The sequence below is a fragment of the Rhineura floridana genome, chromosome 22 (assembly GCF_030035675.1).
Source record: "Rhineura floridana isolate rRhiFlo1 chromosome 22, rRhiFlo1.hap2, whole genome shotgun sequence".
Taxonomy (NCBI): Eukaryota; Metazoa; Chordata; class Lepidosauria; order Squamata; family Rhineuridae; genus Rhineura; species Rhineura floridana.
In genome coordinates this window covers 10,877,122-10,883,512 of record NC_084501.1, presented here as the reverse complement: position 1 = coordinate 10,883,512, position 6,391 = coordinate 10,877,122, and the positions used below count along the sequence as shown (strand labels likewise).

General features: G+C 53.5%; 1 protein-coding gene across 1 annotated transcript in view; it reads left to right on the top strand.

The window, feature by feature from the left end:
* Positions 1–1,906: 1,906 nt before the first annotated feature.
* PEA15 (proliferation and apoptosis adaptor protein 15) overlaps positions 1,907–6,391 on the top strand; it is a 51,646-nt gene continuing 47,161 nt past the window's right edge. Inside the window, exon 1 of the mRNA XM_061605568.1 lies at positions 1,907–2,259. The gene's annotated coding sequence lies outside the window, so the exon portion shown is untranslated. The remainder of the gene's footprint in view (positions 2,260–6,391) is intronic.

Genomic DNA, 6,391 nt, shown 5'->3' with positions numbered 1-6,391 from the left:
GATGAGAGAAGGAAATAGCTCTCTGTTACAGGCTCAAGACGAAACCATTTTTAAAAATTTTTATGCTTTTGGTGTATAATGTTATTTAACTCTGCCTGCTCTCATGTGCTTCTTATAGATTTCCAAAGTTTATCATTTTAACTTATTTGTAAATTGTGTTGGGAGCCCATAGGCCTGAAGAAGTGGGATCCAGTTGCATTCAAAGGTCAGAATGAGGCCCATCTAATTATTTTGATCTAGGACAGCAAATTAACACACAGCTTTAGCTATGAGCATTTGGCATCCGTGGGGTCGGGGAAGGTAAATCTGAGATATGTCCACAATTGGGATTACTACTACAACTACTACAACTTGCCCTTCACCAGTAGATCCCAGGGCAGGTCACAACAGTATAATATACATTATAAAAACAGTTTAGAACAAATTACACTCACAACTAAAAAGGGTCCAAAAATATCCATCTCCAGTGTCAAAAGCCAAGGTGAAGATGTGTGTTTAATGGTCACGGCTTCCTCCAAGCCCAGCTGGCAGCCAAACAGCAGCCAAAGTGAAATGTGTTCCCAAGAATTTAGTGTCAAATGTCCCTTTTTACCAGAGATGGGGAACATCTGTGGTGCTCCAGATGTTGCTTGTGGCACCATCATCCCTGACCACTGGCCCTAGTCTGACACCCTGACCTCTACGCTGCACTGCCTCTCTAGAGCGTCCCCATTGTTCTGTGTTCCCCATGTCTATGTGTGGGAGTGGTGATGCTCTACCACCGGGGTGGGGAACCTCAGCGCCAGGGGCCAAATGCAGTCCTCTCGGCTTCTCTATCTGGTGCTAGGAGCGCTCCCCAACTGGCCTTGCATGGCACCTCAAATATTTTTTGTCTAGCTGGAATGTGTGCTCGATCTCTGGCAAGGCCTCTTGCCTGCCTGGATAGAGAGGTAGCTGTGTGTGTGAGAGAGAGACAGAGAGAGAGAGAGTGGAGCAGCAACTAAACTACTGCATAAATAGCAAACTTTGCATTTGTCGCCCCGCCCACTTTTGCCTCTGGCCCCACCCACCATGGGCATGTGGACCCCAGGAGGTTTCCAGAAGGGAATGTGGCCCTCCTCGGGCCAAAAAAGACTCCCCACCTCTGGGCTATCACCTCACAGACGGGATGTTTTGAGGATGAGCTAGAGAAATTGCTTTCTATCACCATGCCTAGCGGAATCGCTCTTTATAATCGTGCCCATCCGCAGCGCCCGTCTGTGCCCGAGCCTAACAACAACAGGCAGCACCAGGAGGCTGAGGAGCTCTCCGAAGCTGGCACTGGGCACGGCTTCCCTGCATGTGGCCGGCAGCCCTTTTGCGCGTCACAGCGCCTGCCCCCCCTAACACCCCCTCAGTGTGGGCTAGTGGATTTGTGCATGGCGGCGCCCGCCAGGAGGCATCGTCACCCCCCGGGCAGGCAGCCCTCATGGCAAACCCGACTCCACCTTGGCAAGGGGAGCAGAAGGTCCCAAGTTCAGCCCCCAATGGCGGCATCCCCAGGCACTTCTAGGAGAGACCCCCGCCTAAAAACCTCGAGAGCCGCTGCTGCCAGTCAGTGTAGACGGCCCCCAAGGGTCTGACTCCGTAAATGGCAGCTTCCCTCCGTTCTTCTGTACCTGTGTGAATATGGCCCCAGCAGGGCACAAAACGGAGGAGAGGAGAGAGTGACGGCCCACGCGCCGCACCGCGCAGATGCCGCTGAATTCCTCAACTGTGTCCCGGCCCGGCGAGATGTCCCTCGCCTCTCCAAGGGGCACTTTCGGCTCCCGGGCCGAGAGAGAGAGAGAGAGAGAGGCGTGCTCCTACTTCTCCTTTTTGGGGGCGTCATGTGTGAAAGCGCTCTGTTCGGGTTCCTGCTTTTCAGAGGCGATTCAAGCCGCGCACATCAGCACAAAAGCCAGGCAGGCAGGCAGGCAGGCAGCCTCTGTCTGTCCCTCCTCTCTCCCTCCCTCCGTCCCTCCTTTCTCGCCGCCGCGCCTTGCACTCGCTCCAGCTTCCCCTGCTGACATCACTCGGCGCGCAGGAGTCGAGACGAGACGAGCGAGGAGGGCAGAGCGAGAGCGAAAGCAGCCGGAGCTGGAGGGTGGGGTGGCCGCCCGGGCAGGAGAGCCTCGCCAACCAGCGCCAAAGGAGTCGCCGCTCGACAGCCGCGGCGTGTCCCGGCCAGAGAGAGAAGGGCCGGCCGGCGGTGCCCAAGGAGACCGAGCCTCCTCCGGCGCTTTCCACCTCTCGCCGCGGGTAAGTCCGGCGCCCAGCCCAGCCCAAGGCGGGCAGCTTCGTCCCGTGCCATCCCCTCTCCATCCTTCGCAGACAGGGCGGGAAAGCGATTGCCTCCATCCCCATCCCGAAACCGGGGGGGGACAGAGGTTCCTTTCCAAAGGGACGTCGGAGCTGGCCGAGGCTGCCCGTGCTCCGTGCGTTCTGCACGTGGTCAGAGGCACGGTCAGGACCGGAAGGGCCGGAGAGGTTTTATTTATTTTTATTTTATTTATTTTTATTTATTTTTTAAGTGGCGAGGGTGTCTGTTTTGTAGAGAGCTGAGTTGTTGCTGCTGCTGCTTAACCTCCATTCCCGCCGAGCAGGGCGAGACGGAGAGTCTTTTGGTCCCATCTCCGAGGCGCGGCCGGGGCGGGAGAGGGAGAGAGAGCACCCCTTGCGCGCGCGCGCTGGCCGGGCGGGCGGTGCTGCTAGTGCTGGTGACTCAAACACAGAGCCCGGGCTGAATCATGGCTGCTTCCTCTTTGGACTTCTGCCCTGGCAGATTTCTGGAGAGTCCCCCGTCACAGGAGAACATCGGAAGCCGCCTTGAACTGACGCAGACCCTTGGTCTACCCAGCTCAGTGTTGCCTATGCTGGCTGGCAGTACCTCGCCAGGGCTGCAAGAGCAGGTGCTCTCCAGCCCTGCCTGGAGCCACCTTCAGGGATTGAACGTGGGACCTTCTGCATGCAGAGCAGATGTTCTGCCACTGAGCTGTGGCCTTTCGCCACCATCGGCACCACCAGCTTCCTCTTCAAATGCCACCGACCCACCCCACCCTGCCTGCCCCGCTGATGTTGCTCTCTTGCCAGGCATGGGGGGGCAGCTTCCTCCCCCCGCCACCCAACCCACCAGCCCTCTCTCCTTCTTGATTACCACCACCAAATCAAAAACAAATCTGCCCTAGCTCCAAGCAGGATGTACCACTGTTGGGAGAGGACCTGCTTTGCATGCAGAAGGTGCCAGGTTCAATCCCATCTCCAGGTAGGGATGTGAATGTACCCCCTGCCCGAAATCCTGGAGAGCGGCTGCCAGTCGGTGTAGACAGTGCTGAGTGAGATGGACCTCCAAAGTCTCAATGGGTGGAGTGCTTCTAAACCTGAGAGTACAAGCAGCCGTGAGATCCCGCTGGTGGAACCCCCCCCCCAGTTAAACCCTCTTCCCGGTCTATCCCCTTAGCTCTGCCCTCCATTTCTTCCCCAACTCTGCCCTGACCAGCCAGACTTCCTCCCAGCCTGTCTAAGGTGTTCTGGCACCCCCCAGAAATCCAGGGGGAACCAAGTGGTAGGTGAGTAGGGTGTGGTGGGGTGGGTCTCCTGCCTCTTTTCCTGCTTTCCCCACAAATCCAGCTGGCCTCCAGCAACAGGATGTGCAGCCCTGGATGGAAACAGTTTGCAGCAACAACAGCAACAACAAAAAGTGGCCACCAGCCATCTCAGCTGCGTGTGGGGATTTGCATTTAGGAGCTCTTCGTTCCCAACTCTGATAAATCACCAGCAAAGACACTCCATGGCAGCTTCCAGCTTGTGGCTTTCTATCATGCCCCTGCCAGGGAGCACACTCTCCCCCATTTTTACCCCACTTTCTCGGCTCACAATGGAGCTGAGGGTCTGTTTGGCTTAGTTATCCCTAAATCAAGAGAAATGGCAGATCAAACGGCCACCACTAAAACCCCTGGTTTCAGAGTAATCAAAGTTCTAGTCCTCAAGTTGTTCATTCAAGTCAAATTTCAGTCCTTCTCTGAGGATCAAGTCTGGATCAATTTGAAGGCAGTCCATTTCCATTTTTTCTGGCACACGCTTCTTCCCCCCTCCCCCAGCGTTTTTGGAACTTCTCCCAGATCCCCTCTGCACCCCCAATGCATCTGAGGCCCTCCTGAGTTACTAACTGGTGGAAACACATGAAAGGACCTTTGCCGTTTTGATGCCCAATTTTTAGACAGAAACCCCAGGCTGCCCTGGGAGGTTGGATTGTTCTTCTCCAACTAGTTTTTAATTGTTCATGTGTTTCTTTTATGTTTTAGCTGCTCTTTGGCTGGTTTGTTTGTTTTTTCAGTGTTTTAGTTTTGCAGACTTGTTACTTCCTATTGGTGACTGGTTGATTGATTGACAGATATGGTGGATACTGTTGTACTGGACATTCATTGCAATTTTGTGAGGCACTTTTGGACATCTCCCTCGCTTGGAGGTGGAAAAGCAGCATATGATTTGTGCTGTCTACATAGAATAAATAACGTTGAAGAAATGCACCTTACGCTAGCTGGAAAGTGCTCCTCTAATAATGCTCAGCTGGAAGTATTATTAATACTGCTACAGCTATGGAATTCGCTTCCACAAGAGGTAATGATGGCCACCAGCTTGGACGGCTTTAACAGAAGATTTGACATATTCCTGCAGGACAAACAGGCTATCAGTGGCTACTAACCCTGATGGCTATGTTCTCCCTCCACTGTCAGGGGCAGTAAATTAAGTACCAGTTGCTGGAAACCACAGGAGAGGAGAGCACTCCTGTTGCACTCAGGTCCTGCTTGTGGGCTTCCCACAACGGGCACCTGGTTGGCCACTGTGAGGACAGGAAGCTGGACTAGATGATCAGCCCCATTTGGCCTGATCCAGCAGCGGGGCCTCTTCTTAGGTTCTTATTTGTATTGACACCTAATTATATTATATAGGGTCCTTGACGTGGTATTATTGATATTTAACATGAAACAGCATTCAGTGATCTGGCTGTGTTTGACAGCCGGCATGCTATGGTATTTGGCATTTTCCCCACTGGGGAATCTAGGTGGGAACTGTGAGGATGACCTGCTGGATTAGATGACGCCTTGGCCTGATGCAGCACCAGGGCTCTCCTTGTGTTCTTAATGCCCCATGTCCTAGGGACAGTGACGGCGAGGATGGGGAGTGATGTCTTGGAACCCATCGTGAAGGTGGGATGTTGCAGCAAAAAGAGGAAGTTCACTGTTTGGCCATCATGGCTAGACAGCACAGTATGCACCCGGAAGGACATGAGCAGAGCAGGTGGACTTGCAAGTGGTCTCTCAGGGGTCTTGTGCTGCCTCACTGGCACCCCCCAAAGTCCCACCACCCCATGTGGGTTATTTGTGAAGTCAGGCTGGCTTTGCCTCTTCCCCACCCACCGACCCGTCCCTCTCCTCTGTGACTTCTGACTTTTGCAAATCTCCGTGCTGTAAAATCCACATGGAAACTGGGCTGACTGAGTGAAGGAGCCCATTGTGCACTGAGTTCAGATACCATCACACTTCGGACAGGGGCGTTGGAGTCTGCGAGACAATAGGTCTCTTCAGACAACCCAGTCCCATGAGAACGCTGTTGCTGCAACGTCATTGCTGAACATGTAGGGGGGGAGGGGCCGGGACTGCTGTCATCTGGGCCCTCCAGAGCGTGGCACACTTTGTCTTCGTTGCCATCTGGGATCAGTTACCATTGTAGGCTCCTCAGCCCCATGTCCATGATAGCTATCTTCTCCCTCCACTCTTGGAGGCAGTGTGCCTCTGAATGATACCAGTTTCTGGGAATGGCAAGTGGGGACAGTTGCTCTTTGCGCTCAGGTCTTGCCTTTGGGCCATCTGCTTGGCCACTGGGAGAAGAAGAGGCTGGACTGGATGGGCCCCCTTTGGCCTGATCCAGCGGAGCACGGCTCTTCTTAAGATCTTGCATTCGTTTCTGCCTTCTGCTTGCAGGACATAGTTTTGAATTACTTGGTCTTTGTGTAAGTTTGCAGGTAGCTTTCCTCCAAACACCGGTTGCTTGAGGGAGGGCTGTTGCCATCACAACCTCCTCCTGCTGGTCTCCCATTGGGTCACCTGAGTGTCCACTGTTGGATGCAGGATGCTGGAAGGGGGGGAACTTTGATCTCATCCTGCGGAGTTCTTCTTATGTTCTTGTAGGACTTTAATGGCTTGTTTAAAGCACTTCACATATGCACTAAATTTCTACAAAACAATATCCCTAGAGAGTAGACCAGTTAACCTTTACAACAATCCTGTAAGGTGGGGCAAAGTTATAATCCCTGTATAACAGATAAGGATGAGAGAGTCAGAGGTGAGGTTTGAACTAGGAATGTCTTGGGGCTCAGAGCTCATGTTCTTAG